Here is a 21102-nt window from a genome sequence, read left to right as displayed (position 1 = left end):
CATGCCCACACGAAGGTGGGGCGTGCGAGTACCCATGGGGGCATTATATGCTAGGCACACCAGGGCTTCTGCCCAGTAGGGGTGTCTGAGCGATGATCTAGTGGGTTAGCTCGACTTGGAAATGGGAACCCAAAAAAAAGAAGTAATGTTGTCCCATGACTACCCATGAACTGAGTTCCCACTAGGGTGTCTCGTAATGATCTTTAAAAAATTGACTAAATTAATGTTTAGGTGTTAAAAGTTGGTTTATAATTAATTGATTATGAAACATGGATGTACTAAAAAATGATAATATTTTGTTGTCATTGATGAGTTAATGATGTATCTTCACTGATTTTCATATCAGGGTGGATGTTCTTGCTCTAGGTGCACCTGCACGAAGGCAGGGCGCGCGCACGCCCATGGGGGTGTCGCGTGTTGGGCATGCCAAGGCGCCCACCCAATGAATTGGTGGGTCAGCCTGACTTGGCAAAGGGTGCCCACACAAAATAATTTATGTTGGCCCATGATTTTCATGAACAAATTTTCCACAAGGGGGTCTGATAATGATTTTTATAAAATTGACTAAATTAATATTTGGGTGTTAAAAGTCGGTTTATAATTGATTGATCATGCAACATGGAAATACAAAATTATAGTATTTTGTTGTCATTGATGAGCTAATCATTTTTTTCACTGATTTGCATAGCAGGATGAATGTTCGCACCCTGGGCATGCCTACATGAAGGCAAGGCGCACAGGCGCCCATGGGGGCGTTGCTTGTTGTGCATTCCATGACACTCACTCGATAGGGGTGCCCATGCGATGAGTTGGTGGGTCAGATGGACTTGGAAAGGGTCACCCGTACAAAATAAGTAATGCCTGCCCATACATGCATGACTGCCCATGACTTGAGAATGGGGCCAACATTGAAATTATTTCAGTTTGTCCTCATATGCACTGAAATTTGAAATGGTTTTGGTAGGTGCATGCATTGATGATATGGGAGGGTTTTGAGACTTAGATATGATTTTGAAAGCATTTGACAATCAAATGACAAAATTATAACATATATAAATGTCAAGGAGATGAAATTATTTATTAGTATTTACTAGTTGTGGGATTACAGTGTAATTCGTAGTCCATAGGTTGATAAAACTTCTTACCCTTCCATTTGAGAAAAATTCTTACCCTTCTTCGTCATATTTTTCATTATCGTCATCATCACCATCATCTTTGTATTGGGCTAGTTGGGCGACGGATGAACTAGGCAACACGATAGTGAGGTAGGCGTGGCTTATTAAAGCTTTAAAAACTGAGACTCAATAAAAAATGTCCCATAAAAAATTTCATGGTATAAAACCTTGTATAAATATTTATTAGTATTACCCTATTATATTTAACTCTAATGTTAACTCTATTGATCACATATAATATTTATTCAAGGTTTCATTAAAAGTCTTTATAGGTGACTTACTTCTTCTCATTATTACTTGCAGTAATCAAATTCCTTGAAAAAACTTACCCTCTAAAACTTGTTTGGAGTTATCCAAATACACACATAGTTGATATGATTCACTTAGTTTCCATAGGATTTACGAGTTCAAGTGGAATTTCCCCCAAATGTTGATCTTAAATTATACCCATCCTCAATAAACTCCTAAACTTGACATGTTATAAGTTAAATATGGCATATTCCAAGCCTAATATACCGATTTAGCAACTCATATCCATTCACAAGAATAAATTATTAATTTACCCTTATAATTTATAAACAAATGTAAGAATAAATATAATAAATTAAATAGCCATAAATAATGAACACATCGATTTCTCAGGAAAACTCACGATAGAAACACTACAACACCTAATGTATTAATCACAAAAGATTTTTCAATCCATGGTGATTCAACATTCTTGAATAGAATGAATTTCCTCTCAACAAATAGCACACAACTTTGGCTTTGCATTGTTTAAATTATGTGGACATTCTTTTTTTTTGTGACTCATAATATTTGGGCATACCTTGTAGAAATGTACAAGTTTTACTCAGGCTAACATTGATTCTCTATTAGTCAATTCTATATTTGCAAAAGTCTTAATTAGAGTGACCTTTATTTTTGCATATTGTACACCATATGCCACTTCATTAAAGGGTCAAATATGTAAGTCATTTTTGAATCATATCAATCTTTTATTCAACTTTTCTCTCAAATGATGATGGGATAGATTGAATTCATATGATTCCATATTTTATTCTTTCTTTAGGGCATCTCAGAAAGTTTTTATTTCATGTATTCAAAGAGTACCCCTTATAATTTATAGAAGGAATGCGATGAACCATTCTATGCGAAAGTACTGTTGATTATATATGGGATATGGCTAATAAGATATACAAACTTCTCATTGTATTCCAAGATAATTTCACAAGGAATCTAATTAGTGCCTTTTATTTTTTGTGCTATTATATGTTTGACATATTGAGTTTTAAGGAATGATAAAAAATGTCCTTCACTTCCATTTTTGTTTTTGTTTTTGTTTAATTCTCCTTAAAATTCATAAATCATGCTAGCATTCTTTTCTTTAATGCTCTAACACACTTTGCAATTTGCCTTTCTTTGTGTGTGATATATCCATCACAACCCAATTTTCTCACATATGAACCAATTATTTTTAATATCTTCATCACCCTCGTAAAGGGGTAGATGGTGGTGCAACATTTGTTTAAGGAGGAGGGTTTTTTACTATATTGTAGTAGGTGGAGCTAGTCATAGGATAATAAATGGTTTATTAGTGTTTAATTGATAATTTTTGGTTAATTTTACTAGAAGGTTTATTTCATCGATCTAACAATTTTGATCTTTATAATATGTAAAATGCCTTGTTTGCAGTTGCATCACTTCCTTGCAATGTTTGAAAAAAATTGAGGTATCCTCCTCAAATAGTAAATCATATAAGGGGTACAGTTCTAATATCTTTTATGTGGAGTAGTATGTTATTATCTCCTTCAATACTTAACCAATTTCACTTTTTCTAGGGTATTCCTAGGAACAACATATCTCTCACATTTAAATGGTTGTCTAGTTGATACCACTATGAATATCCTCAAGAACATACTTGTAAATGTTCCCAAAAGAATTATTGAACATAGAGAACTTGTCACATAAGGCTTTGGATGATTATGTATCATGTGTCCTAAATCTCAACCTCTATGCTTTCAACATTCTCTACCAATAAAAGGGTGACAATGCCTACCTCTACCATTTTTATCTCTTCATTCAACTCGAGAACCGTCAAGTATTCTTCCCATGTGACATCTATAGAATGATCAAACCGATTTAGCACTCCAACGAATTTCCATTATTGAGGAGTTTTTCTTTGAGATTGATGATGGTTTGCAACATCATGCATCGCTATGGCTTTAATTTTCCTTTTGTTCCTTTTAAATTTTTGAATATTGTCTTGTATGATTGAATTCATTCAAGCATCCTTTTCTTTTTTTCTTCATCTAGTGCATACTCTCACTCTCTTGTAGTTGACTTCCTCATTTTCCTCAGCATAATGAATCTTCAATGTGTATCAACTAAGGTTACTCCATTTTAGGCATTCTCACAAATTGTCACCCCCCACCACAAATCCAAAATTACTTTTACTAGTTAAGAAAGGTATAGAAATTAGCTATTCATTTATATAAGTATTCCTAAGCTTCTTGAGCAATTTTTCCACTAATTCAAAAAATATTCCCCCCTAGATTGTCATTTTTTATTTTAGGTACTAGTTAGTCTTGTTAGTGGAGATTAATGTTCAACAATGTTCCAAATTCCTTGGCCAATCAAGAATTTGTGAATTAAAGTGGGTACTATGTAGAGGAACTAGTCATACAAATTTTCATAAAATATTATTTTAACATCATTGAGGGATGTCTTTCTTCTATTGCTTGCTCCTCACAAAAATCATCTACAATTTTTTTGACCCACTCATCTAAGTTTGTTTGACCACTATTAATCAATTTAGAGATAATTCATTAATATTAATTAAGATTAATCATGTGCACCACATTCTATAAATTTCTTAATTTCTTTAAGAATGGATATGAGGATTTTTTCATGTGTTTTTGTTAAAATTTGTGCTCTGATCTATGCAATCATGACATAGTATCATCTAGGATCATTTTTGAAATGATTTTAGAATTTTTTTTATCACCATTCTCATGATGTTGGTGTTATCACCAAAAGATGATCACCTAGCCATTTCTAACTAGGTGGATCAAAATAAACCATGTACGATTAATTTTACCATAGTAAAATCACTTTCACTATGGAAAATAATTTAGTAATCCACTTTTATTAAATTATTTTCTGATTAAAAAAAAAATCCATGAGAATAATTGAATAAATAACTATTTATTTTATTTTCTCTAGGAATAATTATTAAATCGTTGTTTGATAATTATTCCTTGTCACATTGGACTAAATCCCCTGGGAATAATTAAATCAATCACTATTTATTTATTATTCCTTATTTCTATTATTGGAATAATTGTTAAATCACTATTAATAATTATTTAAATTTCACACCATTCTTAATCCTCACGGAGTAATTAATAAATCATTTTATTTGTTAATTATTTCTAAATAAATATATTTTACCATTTTAAATATCTTTTCCCTCTCTAATAAATATAATAAAATATTCCTAGCTGTTATATCTTGATTTGGTCAGTATAATTTATTATTCTCCATTTTTTAGATTAACTCAATACTTTGTTATAAATAAGAGGGTTTTTCATTCATTCTTCACCATGATCATTATCATCATCACCATTATCGTCTCTTTTCTGTTGAGTTCTCATTTGATTTCTTCACATTATTTTGGATTTTCACATATTGAGAGAGAAGATCAATTACTGAAGCATCAAGGACATCAAAGGACCCATCCCACACAGGGGGATTTACAGACCCTTTTTGTAGATCTCCTTCACTAGGTGTTATCAATAAAAACATTATTCAATTAAATTCTTTCCATTTGGGTTATTGTATTGGATATCTTTGTTGATGCTTTCTATTTTCGATCACATATGTTTTTGTTGCAGGTTTTTCCATTTTTATTGCATATCTAAATCGTAAGAAACCATCAAATTATTGTTAGGGTCACTTGTCACCTAGTGACTTAAGTGAAGTGTTTTTGGTACACCTTCCAAGAAATTTCACACTAACAAATGGTGACTTCATTAGTGTAATAAAAACATTCTTGGGTCACTATAGTTTCAATAAATTTTAGGGTTTTCTAAAACTATTTTTAGCCTCTCAATTTCCATTTATAGTATTATTTCCTTTTTTTTCAAATTTTTGGATTCTATTGGTCTTCTGGTTCTTTCCACGAGTCACAAGTACCAACCAAGTAGGAGACGGTGAAATATATGCAATATCTACCAACTAAGAGTCCCGAGAGAAAAAAAAACTTTTTAGCCCCTGATATGTGTTTCAGATTGCAGTATTTGGCCCAAAATCTGTGTTTTCCACTGTTCCAGGTCAGTACCTGCGTTTGATATTTTTCCAGAATTTTTTCAGAAATACCGAGAGTGATGCCTGCATAATGGGTAGGGTACTTCACCTATGTTTTTAGTCTCCCTTAGGCCTATATACACTTAATTTGTCTCTTTTAAGAAGGAAAAACTCCCCTACGTTTTAGAGTACACCTCCACATTGTTAGGAAGAGATTTGCTCAGTGAGGAGTCTAGGGTTTCAACATTTTTAGCCACTAATTTTCAAATTCTAGTCTATTAATTTTTAGCACTTTTGGATAGTTTTTTTTTACCTTTCCCCCCTTTAGAGTTTGGGTTTGCCTTTCCCCCCTTAGGATTCCCTTGAGCATCCTACGTTTTAGAGCTTCGCACCTATCCTTCGTTGCATTTTTCACCTCTCATTTTTGTTGTTTGTCTACAGCATTTACAATAGATTAGTGCTTCTAGATCTTAATCCCTTGACATTAGATATTTTAGGCCTTTTTTATGTGCATTTGAGTAGATTTTTTTCCCTCTCTTGATTAGTTGCTTGGTAACCCTTGTGGTTGGAGTTTTGTGTGCTTTTTTAGCTGTGTATTTTCTGTCATTTTTAGATTTATTTACATTATTTCAACACTTTATTTTGAGCAGCACATGGCATCATAAAAGATGCTCAATTAAATCATCCACTTTACAAATTATTTCACACACTCACACCCTAAGAGAACGTGAGCTTGGTTAACATCGCCAAGCCAAGACTTGAAACACTACGCATTAATAACTCAAAACACATAGATTAAGCCCACTTGCGCACCAGGGCTAAACAATCTTTGTAGTGTAGGTGTAGGATTGGTGGGATAGGCTTTCGATAACACCCATCGATCGCTTTCATTGAGACATAGAAGATGACATATTAAGGAGCTTAAAATCCTTCACCATCCGACGGTCCAAAGTCGTAGTGCGTTGAAAACCCGATTTAGAGGGGGTTAGGCTAGGTCATTGTGTGAGTGGTTCTCCTTGGGGCTACCCAACCCGTGGAAGGGAATCTTGTGTATTGGTTGACTACCAAGAAGCTCAAGACTCTACCATCACCATGGGATGAAGGTAACCGTAGTGACCAATATTAGGTAAACACCTTATAGGGTTGGTTGTGGGAATCAGTTGGTTCTCTACCCTACCTTTCTATGGACAACTCTCATTGCGGGGATGAGATTTTGTCAAGTAAGAATTTCTTTGGAAGGCCATTTGAAATAGTAGATATAGGATTGTTTGAGGATTTATATCACCTATATGATAGAGTTATTTTCTTTGATAGGATATGCTTGCCTGTATTATAGTAACATCATTAATATAGTTACTTTACACTTGGCACCATTGCACTAGGTGTTTTCTTGTTGTTTGTTGCTCTTTTATTCCTATCATCACCCTTTAGTTCTTAGATCATTATTGTCTTGACATCATTGCAGCCCCTAGGCATTTTTCATGGAGACTTCGAGGTATTCACCCCTAGTTCTTGTTAGGACATATTAGTGCTCCCCGTCGAGTTAGAGTACATCCTCCCAGTCCTTCATCGAGTCATCATTATGATTCTAATTCTACTAATTCATCTAGTTCCTCGTTTGATTCTGCATCTTCTCAACCCCATATCGCAACCATGTCAGGCACCAACGTGGGTGCGGGAAACCAGGGTGGTAACCAAGGTACAACCTAGGGTATCCCCAGTAGCGGAACCCCCATTGGTGTGGTCATTCCAACTCCATTGCTTCCTTTTATGGCTGGTTTGGGTCTCCAAGATTTCAGTCAGCTCATCAATGATCCCCTTGTCCATGATCCCACATGGCTAGCTATCCCTACTAAAATCCATTCAGACATCCAAAAGTTTGAAGGTAATCCTTGAGAAGATCCCACTAATCATGTTCGGTCATTCCACATGAGGTGTTCATCAAATTCCATTATTGAAGACTCCATCTATCTTCATATATTCCAACGCATGCTCACTAGAGCTATTTCTAAGCTAACTGGTATGTCATAAACCTAGAGCCACTCATTCCACTTTTGCGACTCTTGCCAAATATTTTCTTGCCTATTTTTGGTTACCTCTATGTTATGACACTGATACTAAAATTTCGACTTATTTCTATCAAACTTCTGCCACTCACCTATCCGACCATGTTCAAGAATGGCATAGAAGGAGGAGTGTATGTAGATCTCTTGAATTCGAAGACCACATCTATATGGATTGGTTCCTTAGATTGATTTTGACCCCCATTGCTAAAGATGTCGTGTCACACTTACCCTAGTCTGAGGAAGATGCGCTTCAAGTAGCCTTAAAATTTGATCTGATCTATGCTGAGTCAGGTTATGTTTATAGTGTCATCCCTGATCTACCTCGGCTTGGTGCCCTTAATGCATTGAGGGCATCTCATGTTGTGGATGGCATAGTTGGAACCATTTCACACCCTCAACCATATGCTCCACCTCCGATGAGTTATGGTCTACCTCAAGGAGGGACCAATTCCTCTTACATTTATCCCTCTCCCAATCCTCCACATGGCAACTCTTATCTAGGTCCCAGCATTCCATATGCATATCCCCATCCACATAAAAAAATGTCAGGGCCAACTATTGCACTACCTGTTTTTCCCAATGTTTCTCCTTCTTACTAATATGCACCGCCTAGCACTCCTGCCCCTCTGGCATATGCACCCCAACCCCCCATGCTTGCTCCCCCTCTGCCACAAAAACCACCTCCTCTGCAATGTCAAGTGTATTCTCAGCAGAACTGACCCAATCCCCTAACTATAAGAAAATGAACAAGGAGAAGGGTAATCAAAACCAGAAATCTCAAGATCATCCAGGTAACCAAGGTCCTTCACCCAATGCACCTCAGTGTCTTCAGCTTAATCCTGCAACCCAACAAAAAGGTGGTTAGCCCAAGAAAAACAAGGGTCTTCGAATGAACAAACCTTGTGACTTTTGTGGTGTATATGGTCATTATACTCATGAGTGCCCCCTTTTACCTCATATGTATCAATTATGGGAAGCTCAAGTAGTTGCATATCAAGAACATACCATAGCTCCTCCTCCCACTCCTTCTTCATCTCAACCGAAAGTTCTCACCAATACTTTTCCTCACTAAGGGTACACAAGGGTAGGAAATTCAGCGAGGTCCACCATCTGGTCACCATGATTATCATATTCTTATGATGAATTCTAATGAGGTCAATACCGAGCAAGTCAACCTTTAGACTTGATTGCGCCAATAAGACAATCCATTTGCTAAGTCTGTGACTGAGTCCCAACCCCAAGTTTCCATTCAGCCTCTATCATCATCCAATCATACCTTATAGATCCCTCAACCTAAGGTCGAGGTTATTCCTAAGATCCCCAAAGGTCCATTACGTCGAAATGCTAATTCTGCTAAAGACACCCATACCTATAGCATAGTAGATGACTTGGTGTAGTCTCCTGCTGCCATGTCAATGCTAGAAGTCCTCCAAATGTGCCATCCCAATGGAAATCTCTACACTCTACTTTAGGTGTCATGGATCCCCATGACGATCATATGATTTTATTTCATGTTGACAAGTCAGAAAATCCTTCCCTACCTTCATCTGCTGCATTTCAAATACCAGTATCCATTAGAAACGCCATTGTTCAACAATGTATCATAGACGAAGGTTCCTCCACCTATGTAATGGCTGCAAGTGTTGGAAGCAACTTGGTTCCCCTGACCTGTCCCCATCCATCGTCATGCTACGTGCCTGGGATGGTCATCCCTCAAAACCCCTTGGCTTATATCACAACTGTCCAATCATAGTTGTCAACAAGACTATCTCTATTGACATTGGATTCATTGATGCTCCCTTAGACTATAACATCCTTTTGGGACGTAGTTATACCTATGTTGTGTTACTTTTTTCCTATGTGGTTCACCATAAGATGTGCGTTCCCCATGATGGAAATATCATTACTGTTGATCAGTTAACGTACTATGATCCCATAGCCCAGACTTCCCCTCATTCCAACATATCCTCTATGACTGACAATAAGGCTATCTCGTCCCTCACCAATGTCTCTCCTAGAGTTTTTAAAGATTCCACTTTTCTTGGTGCTTATTATGGTCCACCACCTACTCCTTTTGAGCCTAGCTCATCTAGTGTTTGCATGCTCCAAGAATCATGGGCCACCCACAAATTGTCTGGTATGCCTTCACAACAGATAGAACCTCCGCAACTTGTTGTTCCTAACTCAACCCAACCTTCTAATACTACTCCTCACAGACCGTTTCCTTCTCTTGGTATCTCTCCTAGTCCGTTTCCACCCGGAACCATTCCATAAGGTCTTAACCATCTTAGAGTAGTTCCTCCAAGTCGTTATCCTTCTAGTTAGATATTTTTCTTATTCCCCCCTAGAGTTTATTCTACACTGGTTATGTCTACATTAAGTTTACCCAAAATTACCATAGGGGTCCCAATTTGTACATTGGTCCTCCCGCAAACACTCCACCCAATAAACTTAAACCTTATATTGATTTGATCCTGGTCCAACCTGTTGTTATTGCCCCTTCCTTTTCTTTAGTTTCACAACAACCTCAGTAGGAAACCACTCCTATTATGAAAGCATCTTGCGGGGGGGAATCCCAGAAAAAGGGAAAGAAAGACAAGGCACCCCCAATAAATCCAGCTCCTCCTAAGCCACCAAAGCCTATTCCTCCATGTACTATGTGTGATGTCATTGTTCATGCCACCAATAATTTTTCTGAACTCCCTCATATCAAGGATGTGGTCTTTGATACCTTCCCCAATTCTAACATTCCAAAGGTCTATGCCACCTTACCTGGGTCAGCTAAGAAGAACAAATCATTACACATGAATCACCCATGTGATTTTTGTGATCATTATGGCCATTATTCTCATCACTGTCTCCATATCGAAGATTTTTATGATACACTTCACGTGCTTCGCGAATTAGAGGTTTCTTGTCGTGAGTCCACCTGTCCTCTACTTTTGGATTCTAGTCCCACTCCTACACTGTAAGAACAGGTCTCCGCAACACCCATTGTGATTCCTCCCCCTAATATCGAGATGATGGATAGTATTGATCCCATTCTATACCTATCATCATTCATGAGATCGATACATTGGAACTCCCTTGATGTCTCCTATTTTGATTTTATTTAACCTTCTTCGATGAACACCCCAATCTCAACATCGGTAGATATTCCATCTACTTTTCATATGTCTCCCATCCTTGACAATGCATATGTGAACCTTGTCTCTCATGAAGATGCCTCAGGCAGCTCTTCTCCATCATGTGGTATCTCTTCCTCTTGTCCCCCCATCTTCCATTCTGATGAAGACATTATGGAAGCGATGAACACCCCTGATTATCCTTTGGATGATATCCACCATCGTGTGTACTTTCTTCCGCTGCAAACCCATGACCAATATGTTGTGGAGTCCAAACACTTCATTCATGATGAAGTTGATTGGTTTAGAAATCCTATTCCTGCACCAGATGATTTTGAAGAAGGAAATATGGCTAACATTTCTGCTACCATCAAAATTAATATTTTGAATAAATCAGGGATTAAAGAAAATATCATCTTGGGGCACAATGCACCCCAGAAGAAATTGATGCTTACACTAAGTTATTCAAGGAATTCTATGATGTTTTCACCTGGTCTTATTCTGATATGCCCAAACTTGATCCTACCATTGTTGAACATCACATTGACACTTGGCCCAATGCCATACATTTTTGCCAAAAGCAAAGGCCTATCCATTATTCCAAACATGAACCTATTCACGATGAAATCGATAAGCTCAAGTAGACTAGTTTCATCTATCCCATTGAATACACCACATGAGTGTCCAATGGCACCATTCATGTCTGCACAGACTTCTTTGATCTGAAAAAATCTTGTCCCAAAGAGAACCTTCTGACACCCTTCATAGACCAGGTCATTGATGAGTGTGCAGGGGATGAGGTTCTATACTTTATGGATGGATTCTTTGGATATAACCAGATACGTATCCATTATGCCGATCAACTTAAAATTGCTTTCATTAGTCCATCGAGAACTTTCGCCTACAAGGTCATGCCTTTCGGTTCAATGAATGTTGGGGCCGCTTTTTAGTGTTATATGTCCTTTTTTTTTCACAACTTGGCTCATATTATCCTTGCATATCTAGACGATCTCACCGCTCATTCCAAAATTTGGTCACAACACCTTCATGATTTGCGTACCATGTTCCTTCGATGTCGCAAGTATAACATTCACCTCAACCACCTTAAGTGTGTCTTTCGTGTTCTCGTCGACCGCCTTTTGGGCTTCATCATGTCCAAAGATGGTATCACTCTTGAACCACTCAAAGTTCAAGCCATTCTTGAACTTCTTCCTCCTCGTACCATTCTCCAGTTACAAAGCCTCCAAGGAAAAGCTAACTTTCTTCATTGATTCATTCTTGACTATGCCACCATGGATCATGGGTTCCTTAGACTCCTTCAATCGAACATTCCAGTTGTTTGGGATGACCAATCTCAATAGTCTTTTGATGCCCTCAAACGTGCTCTCACTTTTTCTCCTTCAATTATCTCACCTAACTTTGAGAGGGATTTCATCTTGTCCATATATGTGTCCACCTATTTGGTCATTGGGTTCCTCATACAAGAAGATTTTACAGGAAATGAGCATGTCATATACTATTTCAGTAAGAACCTCAATGGCCCTATGTCCTATTCCCATGAAGAAAAGTTAGCACTAGATTTCGTGTTCTCTGTTCACAAACTTCATCATTATATCCTTACATGTACCACCAAATTTGCGACCAATTCCAACCCCATGGATTTCCTTTTGAGTCAAAGGATCATTAACGGGAAGTACACCCATTTCATAATTATCCTTCAAGAATTCGATCTCGAATTTGTCACACCCAAGAGTAAGAAAGGTTTATCCCTTGCTAAACTCATTTCCAAATTTCACACCAGTGCGTCTGATCTGCCAGTAAATGATGGTCTTCCAGTTGAAAACCTATTCGCCATTACCTCAGATGATCCTTGGTATGGTGACATCCTTACCTATCTCTGAACCCATAAATTCTCTTTCCACATAACTCATAATGATCGATGACGTATTCGCCATCAAAACCCTCGCTACCTCCTCATCGATGACAAAATTTATCATTGCAGTATTGACACTATCCTTAGTCATTGTCTCACCCATGTTGAAGCTAAGCAAGTGCTCATTTCTTGCCACAATTGTGCTTGTGGTGGTCACCTCTTCAGAATGGCTCCTTACTAGAAAATTATGTGCATCGGGTACTTTTGGCCTTCTCTCTTTAGTGATTGTATTGAGGTTGTCAAACATTATCCCAATTGCCAATTATTCGCCCCTAAGGTGTGAGCTTCACCTACTCCCATCCATCTCGTCCTCGTAGCCAGTCCTTTCTATAAGTGGGCTATTGACTTTATGGAGTGTCGACCCCCATCGACTAATAACCACAAGTATATAATTGTATTCATCGAATATTTTACCAAATGGGTTAAAGCCATGCCAACGTTCAATAACATTGCAGCTACTATAGTGCTCTTCTTCTTTAACCATGTTATCACTTGATTTGGGGTTGTGAAACAATTGGTCTCCGACGATGGCTAACACTTTGAAGATGAGATATGTCCTGAGCTATCCTCTCTGTTGGGCTTTGAACACCAATATTCGTTGTCATATCACACCCATGACAATGACCAAGTTAAAGATGTCAACGAGATCCTTAAGACTATGCTTCAGCAGACGGTGAATATACACAAGACCAATTGGAATTTAATGTTCTTCCTTGCTTTGTGGGCCTACAGAACTTCTGTCAAGACCACACCAAGTTCACTCCTTTCCACCTCTTTTTTGGAGAGGATGCAATATTACTAATCAAGTGTGAAATCCCTTCCCTTCACCTTGTCGTCAAACTCCCCCCAAACACCCAACCTTTAGAACAATGACTTATCATGCTTGAGCGTTCCACTAAAGACCGTCATGTTGCATTACAAACCATAAAAGTGGCTAAAAAGTGCACCAAAGCTCAATATGACCACAAATTCCACCGTCATACCTTCAATGAAGGTGACGTTGTTCTTCCCTTATGACCAAGTTCATGATGTCCTTGGGCACAAAAGTTTGACCCATTATGGCTAGGACCTTACATCATTCGTAAGTGTTTGGGAAATGGGCATACCTTTTAGAGGGTCTAGAAGGAGAAATCCTTCCCAATCCTCGAAATGCACTCTACCTTAAGAATTTTTACCCATGGAATTTCCCATTGAAATGTGTGTATCTCTTTCTTTCTTCTTGCATTTAGGTAGTTTGCATCCCCCACCTTCTTACACATTTTCTTCTTGCGTCTTTCAAAGGGATCCATCATCCATGCCTTATATCAGTTATGCCGATCGTGTAAGTTGCTTCAACGGGAATCTAACATCAAAAGCTTGGGCCATTTTCACCCCTTTGCATCCGTTAGTTCACTCCAACAACATTTGCATTGGATCTACCACCAATAACTAGGCCAATTATGATTTTGTGATAGGTTTGTTATCCGACACCCTTGATCATCAAATCCTTCACCTTCATGTTTGTCTTGATTCCTTGCTACTTTCCTGGAATTAAATGGTGTTTATCATGTGCATAATCCTGTCCTATTTAGAAAATATTTATGAGTTAACCTTTTGGCATGTGAATTTGAATCCATTTTATTCAATCATGTTCCTAGAGCCTAGAATCACTATGTAGATACCATTTCAAATAACATTCTAAACTGGCATTTCTGATATGTAAGAAGACATCCATAAATAAATGATGAACCACAATCGTCACACAACAAATGCATAATCATAACTATGTATCAACATATAGTTTTTTTATTCCACTACTCTAAATACATATGAAATGCTCATTTGCATGTTGTCATAAAACAAAAAAAAGGACCCACATGTCCCTATGCCTAATCACTATCATCTGGAGGCTCCTGAGCTAATGACTCCATTCCCCTAGCTCATAAATATCATACTTCTTGACCGGCCATCACAATGGGTCGCATGATTATTCGTCACTCCAAGGGAATACCGGTCAACACATATGTATATTGATCTTCTAGCCCATGCCACACGTGCTCTGTCACCCCAGTTAGTAACACATCAAATCTGTCAGAGATCCTACAGTAGAGCATCATTCCCTGATTTCTGTTGTGATGTGGCCCCACCCTGATCTGTAGCCCTAGACATTGCGCTTGTCCGATGTATCCTTTAGGCCTCACCAGTGCTATATCTGCATACCACAAAGTTTAGAAATCAATACCATATACACATATTTCTTAAACTATAAATGCATCAAATATATAACAACTTTCACTTACCATCTAGAACCCCATGCTCATCCCGACGAAAGTGGTAAGTCAGGATCCCCTTGATAGTTCATTCCACTATATGGATAGTCATCTATGTACAGTGGCATCTGGTCCCAATGAGCAAAAAAATTAGGTCAAAACACTCATCTGACTCCCCCTCCTCCACCTCGTCTCAGTAGCTTCCCCAACAATGCATCCTAGGCTCCTGTGGACCCCCATAAAAGATCTGTACATGATGTCAAATAGCGGGCATCTTCTCAAAGAAGAGTGAACATAATAATGTCCCAAAAAAATAGTTATCATCGGTACTCCATCTGCATAGTGTCAACTATCATTTCAATAATTACAACATCATCTAGGCCCACCAATAGTATGTCCCTCCCAACACACTCTCCACCAACATCATCTGGCCTCCAGTGATATGGTGGAAGGTATTACTACCCAAGATTCGCAACACTGCAACAGCTATAGCTCGTGGCTCAAGCCTCTCCAGGTCACTGATCTGTATGGTCGTTCCCTTTGCACAACTCCCTGGTAGATAGTGGCAATCAACAAACTCACCTATATGCCTCCCACGGGGAAAAACTAGATGTATCTCCCCTACCACCCCCAAGGGGGGAAATCTTGTCAAAAAGTATGTCTTAGATCATGATCTCGAGCTTGTGCCTTTGGAATACAAAGGCCTCATGGTCTGGATCAATAAATCACTATTCTTGAAAACAAGGGCTCACGAGCCCTCATCATAGGGTTCTCCAAGAACTTCAGCACACCATATCATGCCAACACCCCTCTCACTCCTTGATTCCCATGAATCTCAATGAGGAGGGAGTCCAAATCTTGTTCTTGCCATGACACCTTCATCTTTGCCATACCTGCAAAATACCATTGTGTTTTTTCAGTCCAGATTCAAATGCATGCATGATTAGTACCTAGCTTCAACTCACCCCAGACCACCAATCCTCCCCATCCTCTCAGCCCAAAATGCAGGTTTTCCCCTCAAAATTGCACTGGATGCACTTGTGGGCCTAGTTTCAGTGTTACGAAACGTAGAACAAGCACCCAAAAGTGAGTTGTGACCATGAGCATGAGAAGGGATCCCCCATAGTGAACTGAAGCCCTAATATGAAAATATGATCCACCAAAAATTATGAGTAAGGTTAGGCCACCTACCTCCAACTTGCAGATCCTAATTCCGATGGTCGTTTGCTCTGCTATGATCTCCACAATATTTAAGGATTTCTATTCCTCTCCAAATTCTCCATAGCTCACTATGCAAATGAATTGGATTTGGGGGAAAAAAATCCCTTTTATACGACAAACCCTAGTTTTTTCGTCGCCCATTGCGACCAAACCGCAACTTGGTTTGACGAACCATCAATACCATTGGAAAGCTCTCACTAATTTCTATAATGGTTCTCTATTTTTTTTTGGTAATCTGACACTTCACTAGGAAGCCATATTTTCCATGAGGTCTCACTTTGCCACCTCTTAAAACTGAATTTCTTCATTTGAGCCACCCGTACTCTGGTACCACTTTACCTTTGCACTGGTTGTCTCGCATGCTGATTTTCGTCATGAGTAACCATCATTTACTCATGTTTTCATGATCCCCTTCGAACCTCCCCCACATGGCAACATCATTGAGTCACCCTTGTTAAAACCATCCAAGATTAGTCATTCTTATATCTATGGAGTATGTTCTGAATCCCCTTGCATCCAGTTACTGTGTTCCATAATTGTCATGTCGCATCCATCCCATTTTATTTATATTTGGCCTATATCTCTACTAATTTGTCTTTGCAAAAACATCGTTTGAGTCATTGACCATCCCCTACAGAATTGAGTTAATTACTGCCAGGTCAATCATCCTTATTATTCTATAACAAGGGAAGTCGTCAGTCAACCACCCATATTGTTTCCTTCCATCATCATCCCTATTTCCATTCCATCAGTCACTCTGGCGGGCCCTCTTCTGCCGACCTCAACACATTTATTCCATAATACTGGTGTAGAGGGTGGTGTACCTTGTTTCCATCTTCCATATTTTTTCGGTGCCTCAGATCAAGAAAATGGAATCATCATTTCCATTTGACTTGTTTGTTTCTCATGTGCTCAATACCAGCTCCTTATCGCACGATTGATATTCGTACACTTGACGGTTCGATGATCCAGACGATTGTCCAAGTGATTCTCGAGTGTATATGAGATGTTCCAGTCCTCATGAGGGGGTGTCCCTTCAGGTAGGCCCCCACATACTTGATGACCACAAATGTTGATCCAACCTCAGATGTAGTTCCGCAGATGCAGTTCTGCAGATGTGATGGGTTCAGTTTCCTCCACTTGTAATGCCCACAACATGCATATCTCCTTTAGATGATCTATTCAGATCTTTAGAGCCCTTTCCTATTCAGCAGGGCTTCTTTGGTTGCGATCCCACCTCACCATGTTAGCTTGAGGTTCATTATGTCTCATGTGCTCATATGTTATTATATTCAGTCTTGGCCTATGTTTTTCCAGGCGCATTATGTATATGGGATACATTATATTATTTTATGGACCATTGATGCCTTCATATCATGTATCATGTACTTTGTACCTCAGTCCAACATTGTTGGGCTCGCCATTATTATTTGTATGTATTTATCTCGGAAGGTATCGTTATGCCTCCCCCGCCTCATTTGAGATCACATACTCCCACATCAAAAGAGACTTCTATCAGTTTAGTAGGTCTCTTCCCCTCCATTTTTGTTTGTCCTTGCATTGCTTTAGTTCTCTCCCTCTCTCTCTCTTTGAATCCCCTTTGGTGTCTCGTGGAAGTGTAACCTACAATGAATTTCAGCCATACGATTTTCTCCTAACACACATATGTTGGGGGGCAATCCGTTATCACTAAAGAATGATCACCTAGTCATTTCTAACTAGGTGGATTGAAATACACCAATTTAGGATTAATTTTACCATAGTTAAATCAATTTCACTATGGAAAATAATTTAGTAAACCACTTTTATTAAATTATTTTCTAATTAAAATAAAAAAACCCATGAGAATAACTGAATAAATCATTATTTATTTAATTTTCTCTAGGAATAATTATTAAATCATTGTTTGATAATTATTCCTTATCACATTTGACTAAATCCTCTAGGATAATTAAATAGATCACTATTTATTTATTATTCCTTATTTCTATTATTTGAATAATTTTTAAATCACTATTTAATAATTATTTCAATTTCACACAATTCTTAATCCTCGCGAAATAATTAATGAATCGTTTTATTTGTTAATTATTTATAAATAAAGATATTTGGCCATTTTAAATATATTTTGCCTCTTCAATAAATATAATAAAGTATCTAGTGGTCAGATCTTGATTTGGTCAATATTATTCTATTAATCTCTATTTTTTCGAGATTAAATCAATACTTTATTATAAATAGGAGGGTTTTTCATTCATTCTTCACCATGCTCATTACATCATCACCATTATTGTCTCTTATCTTTTGAGCTCCCATTTGAGTTCTTTACATTGTTTGGATTTTTCACATATTGAGAGAGAAGATAGATTACTGAAGCATCAAGGGCATTAAAGGACCCATCCCATGGAGAGGGATTTACATACCCTTTTTGTAGATGTCCTTCACCAGGTGTTATCAATAAATAATTATTAAATTAAAGTCTTTCCATTTAGGTTCTTGTATTGGATATATTTATTGTTTTTTCTATTCTGGATCGCATATGTTTTTGTTGCAGGTTTTTCCATTTTTATTGTAGATCTGAATCGTAAGCAACCATCAATTATTGTTAGAGTCACTTGTCACTTAGTGACTTAAGTGAAGTGTTTTTGGTACAACTTCTAAGAAATTCCACACTAACAGTTGGAATATTCACTGCCTTCCTCCCCTAAATCTCTTTCAATTTGGTGGTCAACTAGGCAGACAAAGCAAGGATGACCCCTAAATAACGAATGATTGTTGGACTAGCTTCCTACTTCCTTTGATTCTCATATATACATGGGTACATTCATACTTACTAAATAATCATGCACTAGCATGTCGTTTTTACTATGTGGTCATGTTGGCTTATCAGTCGCCCATCTCCCTTGGCTTAGTACTCAATGTGATAAAACATGGAATCAACTTAAATTCCATCCACCAGTTAAGTGAAAATGGACAAACCTACTTTCGGGCATTGCACCACTCATAGGAAATGTATAATAATATATAATATTATAATATAACATATAATATATGATATATAATATATAATATATATTGTATATATATAATATATATTATATACATTATATATAAAATATATATTATATATTGTGTAATAGATCCTTATATAAGTTATATATAATACGATATATAATCATATAATCAAAAGTGCGGTGATTTGGAAATGGAGGAAAACTCCTTCAATCATCCTCTAACACTTTTCAAGTTAAAAAAATTGGGTCTTTAAAGGTAAAATTAGTTTCACCACCTCTTCAAGATTATAAGTTAAGTTTTCACATTAAATTAAAAGAGAAAAAAATTCATATGCAACTCGAAATGATAAACACGAAGAGAAGAAACCAACAATTGATAACAAATTTCACCCCTCCTGGGCTATGTCTTCGGGCCTTGCTCCAATGGTTAGGCCTGCTATATTGATTTCATAAGCAAATGAGCACATTACAAATTGTTGACACTAGAGTGCCTTGTTTCTCCTACAAAGAAAAATTCTCCTACAAATAATTCTCACTCAAAAATATGACTCCCTACAGCAAGCCATGATGATCAACAAAAAAAGGACTCTCTCACAATAGGTCCTTGTACTCCACCTGAAATCACAAAGCATAAACATACAACTACTCCACAATAAAGAGTTGAAAAATGCTTCTCTCATAAGCACATTGAGAAAATATTGAAAACAATTGCTCTACTGTAGTAACAGCTATTGCATATGAAACTAGAGGGCTGGAAAACCTTGACTAGCCTCTTTCCATTTTAAAAAATGCCTCAATCTTGCTGTAGAACACTCCCTGCCTTTAGCACTAAAGAAATTTAATCTCCAAAGATTCCATCGTAGAGTGCTCAAATCATAAAATTGAGGCTTCCATTGAGTCTAGGACACTCAAAAACCCCTATATAGGCTCTTCTTGACCTCAAAAAGGTTAAAAAATGAGAAAGATATGCCTCTTGGATCAAGCTCTGTTATCTGTCCTATAAACTGGCAAAACCTGCTAACTACACGATGATTTCACATTTTACACAATCCATCAAGCAATAATTTTTCCCAAGACCGACGAGATTCCCACTAGAAAGGTGTAATTTATTGCCACTTTAAATTTGCCAATAACCCATAAAGCGCCAAAATAGGGTCACATTGTGCCATGTGGCCGAGGGCGGGGGAAACCGCACATCCCTACCGACTTATCCCTCTGCTCCTTTTAGATATGGTCATATGGTATCGATATGGTCAGGGGCTAGGGCCAACGACCCACCCTCATTGTCTTTGGCTCCTAACTATTCATTGGTGTTCATATTACGGTCATGGGAAAGGGGGCTAAGGTGGGCTAGGCGCCACCCAGTCCACTCCCTCCACCACTTTGTAAGTCATATGGGTGCTGATGGAACCAGGGCTAGGGCCATGTGCCCCAGCCTCTCTACTCCTCCTGCGTTGTGGGCATATCATGATATGACTAGGACTGGGACCTAGTCCCCACCCTCTTCGCCAATGCACCTCCTCTTAGTCCTGTGGTGAGTAATGTGACCTAGGGGTTAGGGCTAGCTGCCTGACCACTCCTCCCAAATGTGAAACCATACCACTTCAAATAAAGATGAAGTTATACATATAATAAGAACTATTACAGTGGTCTAAAAGTTAAGTGTTGAACTATGTTGCGACAGGTCTAGGGGTCGAACCCCCTTTGACCCTTCATCCCTTATAATGTTTTTTTAGCAAATCATAGAGGGCCACATGGCGCCCTCTTATTGGTCCAACTCAAACCAAACTGACCAATCAAAAACCACCACCTACACCTGTAAAAACCTACCACATGTTGAGACAGGATTTTCCACCGTCATCCGTACCTTGCAGAATTAGTTGATGATGTCACCTTTATGGACTACCCAGTCAGCAGCCTAGTCAACCTTGCTTTTGGCATTTTAGTTGTTAATAAAAAACTTCAGAACACCATAACTTCTTCATACGACATCATATTGATTTTATTCAAG

This window comes from Pinus tabuliformis, chromosome 9, assembly GCF_031772625.1.
Source record: "Pinus tabuliformis cultivar Carrire ecotype Pingquan chromosome 9, CPIR1, whole genome shotgun sequence".
Taxonomy (NCBI): Eukaryota; Viridiplantae; Streptophyta; class Pinopsida; order Pinales; family Pinaceae; genus Pinus; species Pinus tabuliformis.
Note: the sequence above shows the minus strand (reverse complement) of the source record.